Raw genomic sequence first — 23,330 nt, forward strand, 5'->3', positions numbered from 1 at the left:
ATGTGCTGGAAGAAGAGAGGGAGCAAGAAATTGAAAACCTATTTGAAAAAATGACAGAAAACTGGTGAGTAAAATAGAATCAGAGGAATTGAAACATGAAACAGACTGACAAATCTCAAAGGGAAGGGGGAAGAAAAGGTGAGAAGAGATTAACCAAAGATCTTATATGCATATATGCATTACCTATGGACAAAGACAATGGGGTGGTGCAGGAATTGGGTGGAGGGGAACAATGGCGGGGTGGGGTGGGGGGGATGACATCTGTAATACTCTCAAGAAAGATTTTTTTAAAAAAATTTAAAAAGCAATAGAAAATATCCTCAGGTGAGAATTAACAAATAAATAAATAATCTAAAAAAGAAAAGAAAGTAGAAGTTATGAGGGGTTTGGAAGAAATGGAGAGTTAATGCTTAATGGGTATGAAGTATTTGTATGGGGCAACAAAAAGTTTTGGAAATATAGGGTGCCCCCCAAAAATATATACACACTTCAGCAGCTAATAGCTCAATGAAATGTATTTTAATAAACACTGCCTTTATAATTATTCAAAATGTGTGTATACATTTTTTTGTGTGTATACAGTGATGATGTTTGCACAACATTGTGAATGTAACTAATGCCTCTGAATTTTATACTTAAAATGGTTTAAATGAAAATTTTATGTTCTTAAAATAACAAATTTTATGGTATATGTATTTTACCACAATAATAAAACAGGGAATGAAAGGAAGATTTGTTGACCACCTAAATCCCATTAAGTATCAAGCTAGGATCATTTTGCGTACATTATCTCAATTAATCCTCACTACTTACAGATTGGTATTATTGCCACTTACAGATAAGAAATCTGTGACTCAACTGTTAAATTTTTCATTTGTTCAGAATCTTGCAAGTGGCAGAAGATTTGAACTCAGGCCTGATAGCTCTAAAGAGCTACGTGTTCAAATACTTTCCTAGGCTACAAATAAACATCTGTGCAGTAGCAAACTTCCTTTAAGCATAGTTTTTAAGCCTTATGGATATTTTACTTAGGGAAATTTGCCTCTTCTCCACACACCCCATCCCTGCCCCGTACCCAGAATATCTGGTAAAATGTGTTTTTTAATCTTTCATGTTCTATATATATCCTATCCTAAATTCTCATCTGATATGTTAGAGTATCCATCCTCACCACCTCCCACCCCCAACAATACCATCATATATTTGTAGCAATGTTTAGTGAATAAAATATTTTCCTATGTATCACCTCATTTAATTTAATCAATCACTTAACTTCATAGGATGGACATCAACCTCTCTATTCTTCAAACTGGTCAACTATGTCCCAGAAGTGACACACTAACTTGGAGCTGAAATCTGAGCTAGAATACAGGCAATATACTAGAGGCCCAGTGCACAGATTCGTGCATACTGAAAGGAAATTAATTAGAAGGTGGCCAGCAGGATGGGACTGGGTGAGATGGGCCGGACACGTCCTGGAGCCAACCTCCCGTGGTCTCTCCCCAGCCAGCTGCACCTGAGGCAGCACCAGGGCTCAAAGAGCATCTGCAGAGTGAGCAGCGTCCATCTGGCAGGTGGGCTCCCTTGGCTTGGCCGTTGGGATCGGGCTGAAACTGCAGTCCAACATACCCTGCAGGGTTCCGGAGTGCAAGAGGGTACACTGCAAAGTTGCTATCGCTCGGCAGCTCCTGCATTGAGTGTCTGCTCCTTGGAGGTCATTGTGCAGCATAGCTACCAGCCGGTTGGCCGGTCGCTTAGGCTTTTATATATATAGAAATACACCCGAAATACATTTTCTTCTGAGAATGAATGGATTAATCAATATATTGACAAGACCTAATTCAAAATCACTGTAAGGCCTCTGCATTAAAAAAAAAACCACATGCCTAAAAACAATTTAAAAACATTTATTGATGTATAGTTGACATATAAGTTCCTTTAAAAGCTTTATTTTTTTCTGGGGAACTCTCAGCGCTATTGACATCAAGAAATTGTCTATGAGATTTAAGACTCAATCCCACCTCTCTGACAAGGCCAGGTTTAAGCCCCACACACCTTACTTTCTTAAAACCTCAATTTCAGTATATTCTCATATCTGGTCCCACCAACTAGAACCACTTCTCAGTCATCTTTGTATACTCAGAACCGAGCACAGTGCTTAGCATGGAACAAACAGATCAAATGTCAACTGAATGAAGGAATTGTTGACAAAGCTGGTATATGGTACTGCAATCTCCATTCTCTTCCCACTCCATGCTCTACAGGGCTATGTGATTAGCACCTCACTGCAAAATGGCCCCATATTTTATTGCATTTAAGACCAGTATTTCATGTATGTTTCCTGTTACTTTCACCCCTCGAAAACATCTTACATCCTATAGCACATTAGCCTTTTGAATTTATTCCATTCAATCAACATTCATTTATTGAGCACTTGGTACTCTAGGCTCTGGGACACAGAGGGAACAATTAAGACAAAGCCCCTGCTTGGGGGATCTTAACAATCTAGTGAAAGGGCAGGAGATACCTGGCATCTGAAAGACAGGGGTCGAGGGCAAGGTGCAGATCAAGTATGCCCTGTAGACCAGAATAGGGACTGTGGGTTTCATTCTAGGTAACGTGAAAAGGCAATGAAGTAAAACTGACCTACAAACCTTTGAGTAAGCTGTTGCCAACACTGCCTAGAACACTGTCCCATCATTTTTACATTGAAATGCACTCATTCTTCAAAATCCAACTCAAAAATCATCAACTAAATGGTGCCATCCTTAAGAATTATAGGCATTGCTTCCCTTTGGTTATCCCCCAAAACTTGACAGCACTCAGCTTTTTATTAATTTGAAAGATCAAAATAAGTGATCATCCTCTTTTTAACTTTTTCTTTCTTGTTCCAGATAGTGTTCGCCTAATCACTATAACTATGCCATATTTCACAATTGTTTATATGTTTTAAAACATATAAAAATATGTAATATATATAAAATAAGAACCTTCCTTATACATCACTCCATTCTATATCACAGGTATATTCCTCTCAAGGTTATCATGTTTTAGGGCATTAATTGTAAAATAAATACATTATTTTTTCACAAATACATTATATGTCTAAGGAAATTCATCATGTAAGGCAAATCTTGTGTAGACTCAAGATCCTTTTGGGGTAAATATCCACCTTTTTAAAAAAAATCCTCACCTGATATGTTTTTATTGATTTTAGAGAGAGAGGGAGAGAGGGAGGGAGGGAGGGAGGGAGGGAGGGAGGGAGGGAGGGAGGGAGGGAGGGAGAGAGAGAGAGACAGACATCAACTGGTAGTCTCCTGTACATGCCCCGACCAGACCAGGGATCGAACCTGCAACCTAAGTGTGTGCCCTGACCAGAAATTGAACCTATGACCCTTCAGTGCATGGGACACCACTTTAAACTCTGAGCCACACTGGCCAGGGCTGAAAAATCACTTCTTAATAAATGTTTTACAAATGTAGTTTTGGTGCACTAAGACAGTTTTTTAAAAAGAATTATATAGGTTAATAAAAACTAGTAACTCCTCAACTGGTTGCTCTTTTCCAGCTATGGCAAGACAAAAGTTCACTAACCATAGTATTGTACAGCATATGATTGACTGTTTCTTTGTTTGTTTTAAGACCAAAGGCAGAATTTGAGTTAAAAATATATAATATAATAAGATGCCAAAAAGAATTACTAAGGTCTTTTGTACTATAAGTCCTGCAGGACCTTAAACTTTATGGCACTAAACATTATCAAGGTTGCTAATGTTTTCTTGCAAGAGTAAAGAATTTTTGCTTTAAAACCAATATAAGATGAAATTGGTTTTACACGTTTTCAATAATTAAATATACACCATTCTCTGTAGCAGGGAGGAGAAAAATTTTAATCAGCATGGCCAGAAGCTATTGCAACTTATCCAAGACACTTTCTGTTATTATATATGCAAATTTAGGCAACTATCTTTTATATTTGCTTTTCAATAACTAAGAAAGATAGTTCATAAGGAAAACAAATCTGGAAATACAACAATACCCTGCATTTGGCTCAACGAGGCTATCACATGCATTTCTTCTCTCAAACTTCCACTCCTCAGTCTTAACAACTTTGTGCACAAAGCCCCATCTCTGCAAAAGCAAGCCGATACTCCAAGCACTTACCTGATGTGCCTCCTAGCTCCCTTCCTCTTAATTCCTCTTAATTTCAGCTCTTGTATTCACTCATTTATTAGAGCCTGGGAAATGAGCTTCACATCATGCTGAATTATCTTTAAAAGCTTCTGCTTCCTATACTGTATAATACTTCCTCATCTTAACTTTGCATCTGTGCCCTTGAACTATATTTAAGCAAATGAAAGCAAGCTGAGGGTTTTTCCCCTGAATTCAGTCAATCATGTGACATGGTGTGTTACATGATAACCCCACAATTCTGAAGCAATAAGACAACACCCTTAAATGTCATAACTCACATCCTGTTAAGCTCTTTTATATACCTTAAGTTAAGAAATTCATCCGCAAACTTATGGAAAGCATTTGTGATATGCAGAAAAATGAACAACAGATATATTTCCTAAAATCTCTCAAATAAGCAGCACCTGGCCTCAGCATGCCCCTGTATCTATCCTCCATAATGGTTGGTAGTCACAGACAGTCCTCTCAGCTGATTGGCCTAGAGGTAAATCCCTTCCACTGATGTGCTAACAACAATAAACACTCAACTACAACAGGAGGGTTTACATAGCCCACATGGAGGTGCACCTGGAGTGCCCAGGTTGGGTGGATCAGGGAGGCTGTACCACTGGACACTACAGAACACCTACTACACAAGGCCACTCTACCAAATCCAGGAGACACAGCAGCTCTACCTAACACATAGAAACAAAAGGGAAGCAGGCAAAATGTGGAGACAAAGAAATAGGTCCCAAATGAAAGAACAGGAGAAATCTCCAGAAAAAGAACTAAATGAACATGGCTGGTGTGGCTCAGTGGCTGAGCGTCAACCTATGAACCAGGAGGTCACAGTTTGATTCCTGGTTAGGGCACAGGCCTGGGTTGTGGGCTTGATTCCCAGTGTGGGGTGTGCAGGAGGCAGCTGATCAATGATTCTCTCTCATCATTGATGTTTCTATCTCTCTCTCCCTCTGCCCTCCTCTCTAAAATAAAACAAAACAAAAACAACTAAATGAAAAGGAAGCAAGCAAACTACCAAATACAGTAGGTCCTCGGGATATGTCGGAGATCCATTCCTACAGCAGCATATAATGCAATTTTGGCCGTAAGTCGGAACCCACCTACATAAGCACCTACGTCACTCACATGGAGCACATACACAGCAGTAATGAAGTGAAACAGTAAAAAAAATTTAAAAGAAAGATAACAATTCCTGACCTTTACTTGTGGTAAATAAATAATGAAAAACATAAAGCACATATGTACATATGTCAAAATGACGGAATTTTTTTTTATAAATACTGTAAATGGGAGATGGTGACATAACCACAAAACGACATACGCCGAGTCCAACATAACCCAAGGACTGCCTGTATAGAGTTCAAAACAATGGTTATAAGGATGCTCAAGGAATTTACTGAGAACTTCAAGGAACTTAGTGAGAACATCAATAGCATAAAACAGGATATAGAAACCATAGCAAAGAACCAGTCAGAAATGAAGGATACACTAACTGAAAAGAAAATTAATTTACAGGGAACCAACAGTAGAGTAGGGAATGCTGAGACTCAGCAATATATAAGGAGGCAAAAACACCCAACCAGAAAAGCAAAAAGAATAATTTAAAAAAAAAATGAAGATAGTGTAAGGAGCCTCTGGGACAACTTCAAGCGTACCAATATCTGAATTATGGGGGTGCCAGAAGAAGAGAAAGAGCAAAATATTGAAAACCTATTTGAAGAAATAATGACAGAAAACTTCCCCTACCCGGTGAAAGAAATAGACTTTCAGCTCCAGGAAGCGCAGAGAACCCCAAACAAAAGGAATCCAAAGAGGACCACACCAAGACACATCATAATTAAAACGCCAAGGGCAAAAAACAAAGAGAGAATATTAAAAGCAGCAAGAGAAAAATAGTTAATTACCTACAAGGGAGTACCCATACGACTGTCAGCTGATTTCTCAACAGAAACTATGCAGGCCAGAAGAGAGTGGCAAGAAATATTCAAAGTGATGAATAGCAAGAACCTACACCTAAAATTACTCTACCCAGCAAAGCTATCATTTAGAATTGAAGGTCAGATAAAGAGCTTCACAGATAAGAACAAGCTAAAGGAGTTCATCACCACCAAACCAGTATTATATGAAATGCTGAAGGGTAGTCTTTAAGAAGAGGAAGAAGAAGAAAAAGGTAAAGATAAAAATTATGAACAACAAAGTGACAACAAATATATATCTAGCAACAAGTGAATCTAAAAATCAAGTGAATAAAAAAATTGATGAACAGAATAAACGCGTGAATATAATAGAATCAGGGGCATAGAAAGGTAGTGGACTGACAATTCTCGGGGGGAAGGGGATGTGGAGGGTCCAGGAAGAGACTGGACAAGATCGAACACCTATGGACAAGGACAATGGGGGGTGGGTAAGGGCATGTTGTGGGGTGGGAATCAGGTGGAGGAGAGCTATGGGGAGAAAAAAGAGGAACAACTGTGTTGAGGGCCTCTGGCAAAACCTTCGGACATCTTTAATTATGTTGCCTGAAACTCAGAGTGCAGGCAGAACCACGCCCTGGGGGCAGACCTAATCAAGAGATTGGGACGCCACTGAGTCTGACTTTCCCGCCCAGTGTTAAGGGGATGGATCTCATGGTGTCACCAGGAACTCAAGGCCCACCCAGATGTGATGTAACTTCCTGTTATTCAAGTATTTAATAAACTCCTTCTGGTGCTGACTCTCTCTGCATCTGTCCCTCCATCAGAGGGCAGATTCAACACTCCGGCCCAGCTTTCACTCTATTTCTGTCTCAGTCTTGTGTTTTTTCATTTTTCCTTAAACCTCGTTGTGTTTTATTCAAGATTTCATGAACCTCCGCATTCTCTCTCTCTGCGCTGGTCACAGGAAGAGAGAACACCCCCCCTCCAATACAACTATAATAATCTGAATAATAAAGATTTATTTAAAATAAAAAAAGAAGTGGAAAGTGCAAAGGCTGTTTGTTTGTAGTGAAAAGCAAGCTGTTCAGCCCATTCCCACTTAGGGACAGTCCCACACCTCAGATATAAACCCTGGAGAGCAGTCATGGTCTCTCCTGGGAGAAGAAAAATAGAACAGAAGTCTTCTAAGCTAAAATTATGTTATTGCAATTAAAACCCAAGAGGGAAACATTTGACATTCTGACATCTGTTGTTGTCCCAATCCTTCATTTATCACCCTGCACTATCCTATCTAATAAAAGAGAAACATGGTAATTAGCCGTACCTCCGCTATCCTTCCCATTGGCTAATAAGGGTGATATGCAAATTAACTGCCAGCCAAGATGGCGGCCGGTAGCCAGGCAGCTTGAAGCTAACATGAGGCTTGCTTGCTCCAGTGACGGAGGACTCCAACGTTCCCTGCCTGCCGCTGCCGGCCTCCGAGCTTGCAGTTTGAAACACTGTTACAAATATAGAAGCTAAACAAAACCCCAGAAACCTGCTTTCAGTCAGCCGGGATCTCAGAGCTGGAGTTGAAACAGTGTTTCGATTATAGAACCCAAATAAACCAGATACCTGCTTTCAGCTGCGGAGGCCTCAGAGCTGGAGCCAAGCCTAAGAGCTAAAGCTGGCCCAGAATAAAAAAAGAAAAAAGAAAAAAAGGAGCGGTTGGGAACTTCAGTCACCCGCCAGCCTGAAAACAGCCCTCAGCCCCTCACCCAGACTGGCCAGGCACCCCAATGGGGACCCCCACCCTGAAGGGTGTGTGACCAGCTGCAAACAGCCCTCAGCCCCTCACCCAGGCTGGCCAGGCACCCCAGTGGGGACCCCCACCCTGATCCAGGACACCCTTCAGGGCAAACCAGCCAGCCCCACCCATGCACCAGGCCTCTATCCTATATAGTAAAAGGGTAATATGCCTCCAAGCACCGGGATCAGCGGAGCAGCAAGGCCTCCCAGCACCAGGATCAGCGTGACAGAGGGCAGTGACCAAACCCCCTGATCGCCCTGCAGCTCTGTGTGTGACAGGGGGTGGGGCCACAACCTCCCTATCCGCCCTGCTCTGTTCGTGACAGGGGAAGGCGCCCCAACCCCCTGATCAGCCCTGCTCTGTGCCTGATACAGGGGAGCTTCCCAACCCCCTGATCGCCCTGCGGCTCTGTGTGTGACAGGGTGTGGCGCCCCAACCCCCTGATCGGCCCTGCTCTGTGTGTGACAGTGGCGGCGCCCCAACCCCCTGATCGGCCCTGCTCTGTGGGTGATAGAGGGCGGCACCCCAACCCTCCCCCCCCCCCATGGGCCCTGCTCTGTGAGTGATGGGGTAGAGCCATAACCTCCCGATCGGCCCTGGTCTGAGTGTGACAGGGTGCGGCGCCCCAACCCCCTGATCCGCCCTGCTCTGTGTGATACAGGGAGCGGTGCCCCAACTCCCCTATCGGCCCTACTCTGTGAGTGACAGGGGGGAGCTCCTCAACCCCCGATCAGCCCTGCTCTGTGCGTGACAGGGAGTGGCACCGCAACCTCCCCATCGACCCTGCCTTGAGTGTGACAGGGTCGGTGCCCCAACACCCCAATCGGCCCTACCCTGAGTGTGACTGAGGGTGCATCACAACCTCCCGATCCTCCCTGCTCTGTGCATGACAGGGGGCGGCGCCTCAACTCCCCAATCAGCCCTGCTCTGAGCCCGACCAGGGGCTGCACCTAGGGATTGGGCCTGCCCTCTGCCACCCGCGAGCAGGCCTAAGCCAGCAGGGCGTTATCTCCCGAGGGGTCCCAGACTGCGAGAGGGCACAGGCCGGGCTGAGGGACCCCCCCCCCCAGTGCACAAATTTTTGTGCACCGGGCCTCTAGTCTACACTAATAAAAGAGAAAGATGCAAATTGACCACCCCTCCATGACACCCACCAGCCAATCAGAGTGAGTATGCAAATTAACCCAACAGAGATGGCAGGTTAATTTGCATATGCAGATGCCAAGTGGCTGGGGATGGGGTCCCTGGGTCCCAGGGATAGGCACCACTCCGGCGGGCTCCCGGGACCATTGCCGGCCCCAGGAGGTGAGGGCGGCGACGCCAAGCTACGCCCGCAGCCTCCCGGGACCGTCACCAGCCCCGCCAAACCAAGCTCGCAGCCTCCTGGGTCCATCGCTGGCCCCAGGAAGCGAGCACATGCTGCAGCCCAGCACAGGCCCGGAATAAAATGTTGACAACAAATCCTTTCAGTATAATTGGGGCATTAGAGGCCCACAGAATGATCATTTCCTTTTCTATTAAACACATAACTCAGACACACTATTTACAATTAAATAAGTTCCATATGTTTTGACATTTTACAGCCCTGGAAAGTTACATATAATGATCAGCAAAATGAGATGAAAAGAATTTTTAGGCTTTTAAAGATGTAACTAATTTCTGTCTAGAAGACACACCAATTCAAAAAGTGATGGTTTTATTGTCCTATAGGACATTAGCCAGACTGTATTTATTTTAGCAGTTTTACTTTAGGCTTTCATCTTTGGAAATCACATTTGGACACCATTATCATCCTACCAGTCCCTTCATTGAGTTAAACAGAACTTTTGCATTTGTTATTATATATTTGAATAAGAATTATGTATTTAACACATGCAAAATTTTGTTTTGACACAATAAAACAAAAGATCATTTGATTCTTCCCTGGAACACAGAAAAGCACAAACTTGAATCATTGGTGTGGCTTAGGCTAATTTTCCAAATATCTACACTAATAAAAGAGAAAAATGGTAATTGGCGTACGACGCTACCCTTTTCATTGGCTAATCAGGGCTATATGCAAATTAACTGCCAACTAAGATTGGCAGTTAACTGCCAACAAGATGGCGGTTAATTTGCATATGTAGGCACAATGCAGGGAGGCGAAAGGGAAAGCAGGAAGAAGCCCCCTGCCACTGACAGTGATCGGAAACCCAGGGGGGAGCTAAGAGCTGGGGGGCAGGGCATATGCTTTCCCTGAGGTCTCTACTCTAATTCACCAGGGAAAACATTAGTTTAGCAACCACCTCCCATTTAAAAACAAACGTACAGTGGGGATAAATGGTGATGGAAGGGGAATTGTCTTGGGGTTGTGAGCACACAATGTAATATACAGATGCTGTATAACAGAATTGTACAACTGAAACAATCACTCCAATAAATTCATTAAAAAGAAAGCATCATTATTGTGGTGACGACTTTGTAAAGTATATAAATGTTGAATCACTATTTTGTACACCCAAAACTAATATAATACTCTATGTCAATAATACTAAAAAATATATTAATAAAAATAAAATTTTCACCCTAACTGGTTTGGCTCAGTGGATAGAGCATCGGCCTGCGGACTGAAGGGTCCCAGGTTCGATTCCAGTCAAGGGCATGTACCTTGGTTGCAGGCACATCCCCAGTAGGGGGTGTGCAGGAGGCAGCTGATCGATGTTTCTCTCTCATTGATGTTTCTAACTCTCTATCCCTCTCCCTTCCTCTCTGTAAAAAATCAATAAAATATATTTTAAAAAAATAAAAAAATAAAATAAAATTTTCAAAAAAACAAAACCAAAAACTTTTTCAATATATCCTAATCCTTGTCTTAAAGGCTTTAAGCTTATAAATAAGAAAGTAATACCACCTATGACAGTAAAGCTTAAAGTAAAATCCCAAGCAAACTTCATTTTTCACTCACTTTACAAATTTCATGGCATTCCAGAAAAACATGGTGTTTATTGAAACCGTGTAAAAGTACCCCATGACTATATCTAAAATAGAATTATGGCTCTGGCCAGGTGGCTAAGTTGTTTGGAGCATTGTCCTGTACACCAATAGGGTGTGGGTTCGACTCCCGGTGAGGGCACATACCTAGGTTGTGGGTCCAACCCCCGGTTGGGGCGAGTGCAGGGACAACACATCAATGTTTCTCACATCGATGTTTCTCTTTCCCTTAAATCAATAAACATATCCACAGGTGAGAATTAAAATAAATAAAACTGAATACACTCAGATAACTATACAAAGTTGTTCTTTTTAACTCCATGACATTCAGCATCTTTGGGCCTACCCAACTCAGTGCCTAAGTGCCCTTAGCCCAAGGGTGGGCAAACTTTTTGACTCGAACCCACAATGGGTTCTTAAACTGGACCGGAGGGCCGGAACAAAAGCATGGATGGAGTGTTTGTGTGAACTAATATAAATTCAAAGTAAACATCATTACATAAAAGGGTATGGTCTTTTTTTTTTTTAGTTTTATTCATTTCAAATGGGCCGGATCCGGCCCGTGGGTCGTAGTTTGCCCATGGCTGCCTTAGCCCCATCACTGAAGTAACAAAACAAATGCCCCACAGTTGCTCCCCAGGGAATAGTTCTAGCTCACTATGAACTGCTGCCCCACAGGACTTCTGAGGCCATTGAGCTACCTAATGGCAAAAGTACTGATTTAGTGTCTGAGGGATACCTGTCAGGGTTTGACCTGACCCATTAAATAATACACAATATTACATACTATTAAAATGAAAACACTGTAACAAAAAATTCCAACTAGAATTATAACTTTTTAATCAAGGAAGTCCCCAATTTGCAAGTATTTTCAAACTCAGATGAAGTTATGTCAAGAAAATCCTATATAATAATCCTGTATAATAAAAGGGTAATATGCAAATAAACCGAAGGACAGAACCGAACAACCAATCAAAGCGTAATATGCCAATGATATGCTAAGGTTGCCCAACTGCTCGTTATGACGCGCACTGACCACAGGGGACAGATGCTCCAAAAAGTAGATTAGTTTGCTGCTGGGGTCCGGCCAATAGGGACTGAGCGAAATGGGCCGGACACGCCCTGGAGCCCTCCCACAGTCCCTCCTCAGCCCAATTGTGCACCGGTGAGGTCCCTCAGCCTGGCCTGTGCCCTCTTGCAATCCGGAACCCCTCAGGGAATGTTGGAGAGCCAGTTTCAGCCTGATTCCGAAGGCCACTCCCCTTGGGAGGGCGCCAGATGCAGGGTTCATGGCTGGCGAGTGCTGCTCTGGCAGCGCGAGCCTCTCCTGATCGGGACTGATTGGGCGTAAGCCCACTGCAAGCACAATGGGGCTGGGATGAGTGGGAGTGGCAGGTAGGAGCTCCAGGCGGCATTGGACTGCGGGTTTCGGCCCAATCCCTGCAAGCCACCAGAGGGACCCCACCCGTGCACAAATTCGTGCACCAGGCCTCTAGTAGCCTGCTCTAGCCATAATAATACCTAAGAAAGAGCAGCATTTGGTCCTAAATGCTCCTAACTCTGGGAGTCTTGTAGTTTGAGCAAGATATAATTCTTAATATCCACTCTGACCAAAACCTTTCCAAAGTATGAGAGCAGAATTTTGCCATGCCAAAATTCCCATGGAAATATTGTAGAAAGACTCTAGTAACCCACGGACATAACAGGAGAGGAACAAGCTATGTTGGAGTATGAGGGCCCTAATAGCAGAGCTGGAATCCCAGAAGTAATTTATTGGGGAACAGTTGCTCATACCTAAGTATTAAGTTAAACATGGTCTGCTTAGGCATGCCAACTCAACACTTCAGAACTACATGACAACCCTATTTCCCTCCTGACATGAGCTCTTCTCCACACAAAGTACCACCACCCACCCAGTGGCCAAAGCCAGAAACATGGGAATCACCTGCAGCTCCTGAAACATCCTCATACATTTAAATATCCAGTCTATTCACTTCTTATTCCTGTGGCCAGCACCTACTTCTGGCACTATCACCTCTCACTTGGAGTAATGCAACAGCCTTCTAACTGGTCTCTGAACGTTCACTCTTTCCTGATAACTGTCCAACCTGGGTACAGAGGTATCATTCTTAAAATCCGTATTTCCCAACTCATCATTTTTTACAAACACACATACATACACCTTGTTGTACATACACCTTGTTGTGCATAGTATGCCTACCCAAACCCAGTGAGAGATGAATCTGGTATGCAAAGTGACTACTGGTCAAGAACAGGAATCCCTGGTTATACATATATAGACAACCTCACCTAACCTTGGCTTCCCCTCTGCGCCTTTCACCTAGCCCAGTTTCTCCTAACCTCTGCACCAACCACCTAGTCCTGTTCAGATTCATCTCCAATATTCCAGTAGAAAGAGATCAACTAATGGGGCCACCCAGTTAACTCTAGTCTGGAGGGAAGGGTTTCAAGAGGATACTATGACAAAAGAGCCAGCTCTAAGTGGCAAGATGAGGTATTCAATAGGCGCTATACACTCCAAACCACTGTTCTCCCTGATGATAAAACAACAAAAAGCATTCCTGCCGTGCAGACCTGAAGTTGCTGCCACTCAACCTTGAGATTGCTCATGCACCTAGGAACACAATGCAGGAGTGAGAGCCTTACATTAAAATACACAAAAATACAAAACCAGAATGTTACACACACAAAATTAAAATGCCAAGATTTGTCCTTCACACACAGATAGTACAGTTAGCATCCTGGAGAAAGTAGGACCCAAGGTACAGTTATCCAAGGGACCAAATAAATAAAATTGTATTGGCCCAGAAATGGGGTGGGAGTGAGCTTAGGAGCAGCAGATCTGCAGCTGTTCCCCCAATGACTCCTTTTGCCTATGGTCACAACCCATTGCTTGGGACAATTCTCAGCATCTTATCCCAAGAGTAGTTTATGAGGAGACAAGATGTATAAAAAGCCTATTGTACCCCTGAGAGATTCCCTCCCACAGAATGTAGTTATTTGTGGGTTGGGTTCATCAGTCTGGTCTCATGCCAATCTTTTCACTCTGGCAGGGAAAATATTATTACACTTCCTTCTTTAAAAAGAAATTAGCTTCTTCTCCTGGCTGGTGTGCTCAGTGGTTGGGGTGTTGGCCCATTCACTGAGGGGGGCGGGTTCGATTCCCAGTCAAAGCAGCCTACCTGGGTTGCAGATTGAATCCCTAGCCCCAGTCAGGGCATGTGTGGGAGTCAACCAATTGATGTGCCTCTCTCATTGATGGTTCTCTTCTCCCTCCATCCCCTCGCCCACCCTCCCTCCCTCCCTTTTACTCCCTCTAAAAAGCAATGGGAAAAATATCCTCGGTGAGGATTAAAAATAAGTAAATTAATAAATAAAAAAGAAAAACAGCTTCCCTATCCAGGCCATTTTCAAAAGCTAGAGATCCCGGGGGTAGAGACTCAGATAAAGCATGTAGGGAGGGATTTCCCCCAAAGCCTTCACATGCATGTGCATAGAATGTGGAGTTATTTTGCCTCCCCTCTCATCCTCGGCCAAGAGAGAAGAGGGAGTGATGCTATGGAACTTGGCCTGAGATACATGGCAGTGCCAGTTGCCCCCTATCCACCTTGTGTCCCCGACTTTCTCCATTGTGCCAACTGATGCCTGCTCCTTGAAACTCCCAGATCACAAAAGCATAGACCGCCCCCCCCCACCCCCCCCCGACGGTGGCTCAATTCTGGGCATCTGGGAACAGGGCAAAGTTATGGATCTCTTCTTCCTCCTGAAAGTAGGCTGGCTTTCCCTGTGAGCTAGGACCTGCAGGGCCTTCAGTGGACACAAGGCCACCATATGGCTGATGCTCTGACAGAAATAGCACTTCTTGGGCTGAAGTGGCTGCTTGCATTCCTTGGCATGATGGTCTACCAGGGGTCCTCAAACTTTTTAAACAGGGGGCCAGTTCACTGTCCCTCAGACCGTTGGAGGGCCGGACTATAGTTTAAAAAAAAACTATGAACAAATTCCTATGCACACAGTGGCAGCAAAAACACCCGGCGGGCTGGATAAATGTTTTCAGCAGGCCGCATGTGGCCCGCGGGCCGTAGTTTGAGGACCTCTGGCTAGACCTCCACAGTTGCAGCTCCTCTCTCCCTTCGGCTGGCACTTCTGCATGTTCTTCCCTTTTGGCCACCTCTCTCACTTCCAATAAGAATGCCACACCAGGGCCAGTAACTCAGATACATTCTAGGCCCTTCGCAGACTTCTTAAAGGTGAACTTTACTGCCTCATCACCCTGCAGGCTCCAGAAGCTCCCCTGGTGCAAAAAGACACCCACCAGTGGATGGAGCGAGAACACGGTGAGAGCAGCCATGAACAGGAAGCAGAACTCACGCACACATTAAACCCTTACATATGCTGGCACCAAGCAGCAGCTGCAGCTCCTCTGCCACCTGGGCCACAATCTCTGGCAGCTTGGCATCTTGGTTTGACACAGAGCCCATGGTAATCAGCTAAGCCTGTGCCCCTGGGCGCCAGGTCAGGTGCTGCTGGCCCCAAAGAAGTCCAGAAGCAAAGAGCAACCACTCATTTTTTTTTTTTTGAAGAGTCAAGTTTTTAAAATGTTGGAAGTTCCTCAAAAATTAAACACAGAATTGCCATATGATCCAGCAATTCTACTCCTAGGTATATACTCAAAAGAATTAAAAGTGGGGTCACAAAATAGATGTTTGTACACCAATGTTCACAGCAGCATTACTCGAAAGAGTCAAAAGGTGGAAATAACCCAAGTGTCCTTCAACAGGTAAGAAGATAAACAAAAAAAACAAAAAAAAGAAGATAAACAAAATGTGGTCCATACATACAATGGAATATTACCCTATATAATAAAGAGCTAATATGCTAATTAGACCAAACAGCCGAATGACCATCTGGATGACATTCCAGACGACTGTCCAGTTGACCTTCTGGACGAAGCCAGGGCTGCGAAGGCCGGCTGAGGCTGTGAGGGTCTGTGAGGGCTGGCCAAAGCTGTGAGGGCCAGCCAAGGCAGCCGGGGCTGCGAAGGCCAAGCCCCTTGCACGAATTTCGTGCATTGAGATTCTAGTCTATATATATATCTATCCCTAAGCGACCATTCGACCTGTCACTATGACATGCACTGACCACCAAGGGGCAGATGCTCAATACAGGAGCTGCCCCCTGGTGGTCAGTGTGCTCCCACAGTGGGAGCACTGCTCAGCTGACCTACAAGTGCCAGACACAGGGCTCACGGCTGGCTACCACAGCCCGGAGACCGCAGGGAACAGCAGCGAGCCTACTGAGTGACAGCAGCAGTTGCAGTGGGGCCAGGATGACAGGAGCGGCAGGCAGGAGTGGCAGGTGGCATTGGACTGCCGGTTTCAGTCTGGTCCCCACAGGCCACGCCAAGACCCCACCGGTGCGTGAATCCGTGCACCGAGCCTCTAGTTCAGCTATAAAAGGAATACAATTCTGACATATGTTACATCATGATGAATTTTGAGAACATTATGCTAAGGGAAATAAGCCAGTCACAAAAAGTACAAATATTGTATGATTCCATTCGTATGAGATCCCTAGAGCAGTTAAATTCATAAAGAGAAACTGGAATAGAGATTCCTGGGGGCTGGGAGAGGTGAGACTGGAGAGTTATTGTTTAATGGGGACAACATTTCTTTGTGATGATAAAAAAAAAAATTCCTGGAAAGAGTGGTGATGGTTACACACATTGTTAATGTAAACTTAATGTAAACTATATACTTACAAATAGTTAAATGGTAAATTTTACATTACTTACATTTTCCACAATAAGGAAAAAACAAAAACAATTAGAAATAAGACATAAACTAGAAAGAAAAGTCAAGTTTTTAAATTTCCACTTCCACTATTTCATTATTATTCTTTCATTTTATAAATGGGAAACTGAGGTCCAAACACCAAATCAGGGGCAAAGCATGGCTCAGCACTCTGCTCAGTGGGCTTACTATCTAGCACACAATATTTCTTAGTGAATGCAAATTTACCTTCTTCTTCATTTTCTTAGGACAGCCTGGCCATTCTTCTCTTATAGCTTTCCTCTTCCTACACGAACCTTCACCTGAACAACTCAATGATCACTACAGGATAAAAAGATTATTCAAAAGACCAGAAGAAAAATCTATAGCCATCTGAAAAAGTACATATTTTACCGGAGAATCAGCATCTGTGTCCATGTTTGAATATATTAGGATGCTTTCTAGCTTCAAGTAATAAAAAACTCCCAAACTAAAAACTGGTGATGAAATGTATCACACATAACTGGAAGATCAGAGACAGGAGGCGATCCAAGCAGAAGATAGATCAGCAGCTCAATGCCAAAATTAAGAATCCAAGTTCCTTCCATCTTTCTGCTCTGACAACTTGCATGAGATTCATATCAAGACTGATTTTTTCATGGTCACTAGATGGCTGTCAGTGAAAATAAGGGCTACATTTTCATTATTTGAAGATTCATTATGATGACGACTAGAGCCCGGTGCACGAATTTGTGCACAGCTGGGGTCCAGCTGGCCTGCCCTGATAAGGGCCGATTAGGCGGGGCTGGCCAGGGGAGGGGTCGTGGACGGTTGGCCGGCTGGCCCCGCCCCCTGGTCAAACTCCCAGTCGAATTCTTGGTCAAGGGGACAATTTGCATATTAGCCTTTTATTATATAGGAGGAGGAGGAAGAGGATGATGCTTCATTTTCTCCCCTCCCTTGCTGGATATGCGAGAAAATGCTTACCCAAAACAAAGATTAAGTCTTCCCTGATGACTGAAGCAACCTGTGTCACATGACTACCACTGAACCATCAAGTCACCATTCTCTGACTAGCTTAGACAAAGGATGGGTTAACATAGCTGTCAAGAAATGATGGGGAAATAACTAGGGGGAAAGAACAAACACATCTGCATTTTGTATTAAGAAAAGCAAGGGAAATGGATACTGATAAGCAATCAACAATGCTCAGTATACTAGAACTTCTCAAACTTTAATATGCAGACAAATTCTCCTGGGGATCTCATTAAAATGTAGATTCAGATTCAGTAGGTATGCGGTAGGGCCCAAGATTCTGCATTTACAACCATCTGTACAATGCTGAGGCTGCTGGTCCCTCCCTACAGGCAGGAGCTACTCAACAACAGTTTGTGTACCCTTAACTAAATTATTCCCCTCCTCTGATTACTAGAGTATCTGACAGCCTCCTCAAGTTGTCATATACATAACTGGTCAAGCTGGCTGCCAACTGGGCTCTGGGTTTTACAGTCCAGCACACTGCTCTGAGCTGCAATGGCAGTGGACATTGAGTACTGTGGGTGACAAATTACCCTGAGGCATCCAGAAACTAAGAAGCCTTTTATACGGAACACTTGCCAAAATGATCAGGTGATGAATAAAAAATGTACTCTATCCCCAATGGCAAGCATTATGTATGAATAACTTGCATTTATCACCCCACCTGTATAGGATTTCCATAACCATCTGACCCTGACAGGAGCTGTCATTCCTCCTGACTTGACCTCGCCCCTCCTCCCTTCCCTTCTCCTTTCCTCAGTTTCCACGGTTTCAGAATAAACAGGTCAAAATTTTTATTCTGCCCTACTGAATGGATTACCCAGAGGCAATACCACAGGAAATGTGTGGGATTTGAAATTCCGATATCCAGGTCCTAATTTCAGTTCTGCCACTTTACTAATCAGCTATGTGACTAGACAAAGTATTTTCTGTCTCAGTATGTTCATCTGAAATGTGGGGATTAAATAAAATGGCAAAGGAGAGCCCTAACTGGTTTGGCTCAGTGAATAGAGTGTCGGCCTGCGGACTGAAGGGTCCCGGGTTCGATTCTGGTCAAGGGCATGTACCTTGGTTGCGGGCACATCCCCAATAGGAGGTATGCAGGAGGCAGCTGATAGATGTTTCTCTCTCATCGATGTTTCTAACTCTCTATCCCTCTCCCTTCTTCTCTGTAAAAAATCAATAAAATATATATTTTTTTAAATGGCATAGGAGAAAAGTCCTTTGTAAATCATGAAACTCTATACAAATGTCCGTCTCTATCATTCAAAGCTCTTCATATGGAGGGTGAGCAGTCTCAGGTTTCCTCACATTCTAGAGACTTCTGTAATTCTGTATATTTATGTTGAAAATAATTTGGCCCGTGATTCCTCCATTTACACATCCACTGGGGTCCACAGCAGCACTTGTGATGCACGGCCGGAAGCCAGATCCCCAGAGATTCAGGAAAGGCTACATTGGGTCTGCACCTGCCTGCAATTTGGAATTTCCTGTTCCTTTGCAGTGTATCACACTGATCAAGTTTACAAAGTGAGTGGTTCTTCTTTCTGTACAGAGAAAATACCACAAAATTGATGCAAACTGTTATTGTTTTTATGAAAGAGGGGACTGGCTAGTCCTCTAAAGTCTCTTCCAACTCTGCCATTTTGGGCTTCTGTGATCCTGAGGCTCGCCTCAGAGAAAGCTTAACACAGATTCCATTGTTATCAAAGCCTCTATTATCATGATCCCCATTTAATCCTGCCAAATAGCAGCTGCTGTCTTCAACTGGCTCTTTAAATTTATGAAACAGTTAATATGGCCATTTGCTTCAGTCATGAAGCAATGGTTTTTAAGAGTACCAAAACTTAAAAACACTCTTTTAAAGAACAGTGAACCCAGAGGAATAAACTTCTCTCCCTCAGAAGGAATTTACTTGCACTGAGACAGGCTGAATCTGAGCAGTAACAGGATGTGTCTGGGACAGCATGGAGCTTCACAGTAAGAAGTAGTAGCCTATTCTCTCATGGAAGGATGAGGCTCACTCTTTTTATGGTTTTCCCTTTAACAGCTGATCAGCACAAGCAGTGATTTCTGGTGCTTTGGTACCTTCTTCAGGATCCATCTGGTTAAACTTGGCTTATTTTGTACTTAGATATGGCCTTGACATAGAGGTCTCAGATGAATGAGACCTCTATCTCTATTCCTCAAAAGCAGACATTAACTTTTATGGGCATGTACATTGAAGTGTTTTTGAGGAACCTTTTTTGGTGTTTATAGTTAAGTTGCAGAATTACAAGATAGTGAATTACATCAAAACTATGTCAATCCAGTACCTCCTAGGGTCAGTAGCTTAGATACAGTTTTTAGTGTGAAGATGTGTTTCTTAAAATACTATATATACCCTGGCCAGTGTTGCTCAGTGGTTATTGGTGTTGGCCCAAGAACTTAAGGGACAAGGTTTGATTCCCGGTCAAGGGCATGTACCTTGGTTGCAGGTTCTATCCCTGGCCCCAGTGAGGGTGCATTCAGGAGGCAACCAATTGATATGTGTCTCTCACATTCCACTCTTCTCTAAAAAAATCAATGGAAAAAATATCCTCAAGCGAGGATTAACAAAAAATAATAATAGAAATACTATTTATTATGTGAATTAAAATACCCCTGCCATGTTTTTCAAACTAATAAAGTGTTCTCTACCTCATACTGATCACTACATTTTCTGAAGTCCTACTTCATCTCTATTCATTATCAGATTTCAGAACTTCTTTGTCTATGTCTCTCTCTTTTCAACACCAGTAAAAAACTACATACTGGAAATTGTTTAAAAGGAATCCATCTTAGGTGTCTTTGCATACTTGATTGGGCACTAGGTGCTATGATTAATGGGACTTCAATTACCTTTGTTTTTAAAAGGAATGAACCACAAATTAGATAAAGCCCTTATACTAGCATATATTGTTTGGCACTAATTCCCTCTCTTCTAGTATTAACACATGTATGCTCCTTTGGTGAGACTGAATAAGGAAGCCCTAACTTCCACCAGCCAAGGTTGGGCACATGGCCAAATTAGACCAGGCAGACTATCCACTCCAGATATGGGAATCTCGAGCCAAATGACACCACAGATGATAAACTGGAAAAGACTCATCCCAAGAAAATCTGATGAGACCATGACTAATATCCCTTTAGAGCGACTAGAGAACTCTGAATTACTCACTTCCTTATACAGCATAATATGTAACTCAGCTTTAAAAACTACAATAGAGGCCTTTTAACCAAAATTGCCATCTTTCAATATTTCATTTAAATGACTAATACATGGGGAAAGATTTGATCCAGCATATCTACTCTAGGTCCTTTTGAAAACATTCAATGATTTCTTTATTATTTTATGCCTTACAAAGGTGGCACTATAGACATGAAAGAAATGGTACTTACAAAAAGGAATGCCCCACATTTTCCTCTTTTTAAATAAATTCTTTTCAATTACAGTTGACATTCAATATTAGTTTCAGGTGTATAGCATAACAATTTGACATTTATATAACTTATGAAATGGTCTCCCAATAGGTCTTGCTCACACCTGACACCATACAGTTATTAAATATTATAGACTCTATTCCCTATGCTATACATCCTCATGACTATTCTGCAATTGCCAATTTGTACTTCTTAATTCCTTCACCTTTTTCACCCAGTCTTGCAACCCCCAATTTGTTTTTTATATCTATGAATCTGTTTCTGTGTTGTTTGTTCATTAATTTTGTTTTTCAGATTCCACATATAAGTGAAATCATATGGTATTGTCTTTATCTGACTGACTTATTTGATTTAGCATATTTCCCACTAGGTCCATATGTTGTCACAAATGGTAAGATCATTCAAAGAATATGGAGCATTCCATTGTACTTATGTACCACACTGTCTTTGTCCACTCCTCTTTTGATTGGAGCATTTAATCTATTTTTACATTTACAGTGATCGATAGGTATGTAGTTACTGACATTTTATTGTTTTCTAATCTTTTTTGTAGTTCTCTGTTCCTTTCTTATTCTGTTGCTATCTTCCTTTATATGTTGATGACTTTTTAGTGCTGTGGTTGGATTCCTTTCTCTATATTGTTGTCTCTCATAATTTTTTGGCTTGTGGCTACCATGTGCTTCATATATAACAAGCTATTTTTTAAAAATATATATATTTTATTGATTTTTTACAGACAGGAAGGGAGAGGGATAGAGAGTTAGAAACATTGATGAGAAACATCAATCAGCTGCCTCCTGCACACCCCCTACTGGGGATGTGTCCGCAACCACAGTACTTGCCCTTGACCGGAATCGAACCTGGGACCCTTCAGTCCACAGGCCAACGCTCTATCCACTAAGCCAAACCAGTTAGGGCAATAACAAGCTATTTTTATAGCAGTCTATTTTAAGTTGAAGTTTGCTCAAGTTCAAACACATTCTAAAATCGCTACCATTTTTACTCACCCTCTCCTCATTTATGTTTTTGACATTACCTTTTACTTCTTTTTTGTGTTGTGTTTGTGTGTATCCTTTAATTTACTGTTGTAATTACATGATCATCCCAGTTTGCCTTTTAACCTTTGTACTTGCTAAAGTGTTGGTTTATCCACTGTTTTTAGCTTGTGACCCTTTGTCTGTGAGAATTTTTTCTTTGCAATATTTTTATTCATATTTTTTATTTCTCTTCTTTCTTCTTAAAGAAGACTCTAACATTTCCTGTAATGCTGGTTTGATGGTGATGAAATCCTTCAACTTTTCTTGTCTGGGAAGCCCTTTATTCCTCCTTTAATTCTAAATGGAAGCCTTGCTGGGTAGATTAATCTTGGTTGTAGGTCCTTTCTTTTCACCACTTAGAATATTTCATGCCAATCCCTTTTGTTCTGCAAAGATTCTTTTGAAAAATTGGCTGACAGTCTTATGGGAGCTCTGTTGTATGTAACTAACTGCTTTTCTCTTGTTGCTTTTAAGATTCTCTCTGTCTTCAATCTTTGGCATTTTAATTATGTGTCTTGGTGTGGGCATCTTTGCATTCATTTTGTTTGGGAATCTACACTTCCTGGATTTGAATGTCTATTTCCTTTACCAAGTTAGGTAAGTTTTCAGTCATTATTTCCTCAAATAGGTTTTTGATTCCTTGCTCTTTCCTCCTCTTCTGGTACCCCTAGGATGACGACGTTCCTATGCTTGATGTTGTCCCTTAGGTCCCTTAAACTATCCTCATTTTTAAAAAATTCTTTTTTTTCCTTTTGCTGTTCCAATGGGTGTTTTCCACTACCTTGATTCCAAATTGCTGATTCAATCCTCTGCTTCTTCTAATCTGTTGCTGAGTCCATTTAATGTATTCTTAATTTCAGTTAATTGTATTCTCCATTTCTGACTGGTTATTTCTTATGTTTTCTATCTCCTTTTTAATGTTTCCTATCTCTTTTTCAAAGTCCTCAGATAATCTATTCTTCCCCTAAGTTCATTAAACATCCTTACAACCAGTGTTTTGAACTTTACATCTGGTAGATTGCTTGCCTCCATTTTGTTTAGTTGTTTGTTTGTTTTTTCCTGAAGTTTTGTCTTATTCTTTCATTTGGGACATGTTTCTTTACCTCTTCATTTTAGCTGCCTCCCTGTGTTT

General features: G+C 42.4%; 1 protein-coding gene across 5 annotated transcripts in view; it reads right to left on the reverse strand.

Annotated features, from left to right (window-relative positions):
• Positions 1-23,330, reverse strand: part of LIMS1 (LIM zinc finger domain containing 1) — a 124,081-nt gene that overhangs the window by 69,948 nt on the left and 30,803 nt on the right. The window contains exon 1 of one of the 5 annotated variants that reach the window (XM_036352478.1): positions 4,165-4,362. The exons of the other annotated variants lie outside the window; for them this stretch is intronic. The gene's annotated coding sequence lies outside the window, so the exon portion shown is untranslated. Of the gene's footprint in view, positions 1-4,164; positions 4,363-23,330 lie in introns of those variants that run through there. 5 annotated transcript variants of the gene reach the window in all.

This window comes from Myotis myotis, unplaced genomic scaffold (assembly GCF_014108235.1).
Source record: "Myotis myotis isolate mMyoMyo1 unplaced genomic scaffold, mMyoMyo1.p scaffold_m19_p_2, whole genome shotgun sequence".
Taxonomy (NCBI): domain Eukaryota; kingdom Metazoa; phylum Chordata; class Mammalia; order Chiroptera; family Vespertilionidae; genus Myotis; species Myotis myotis.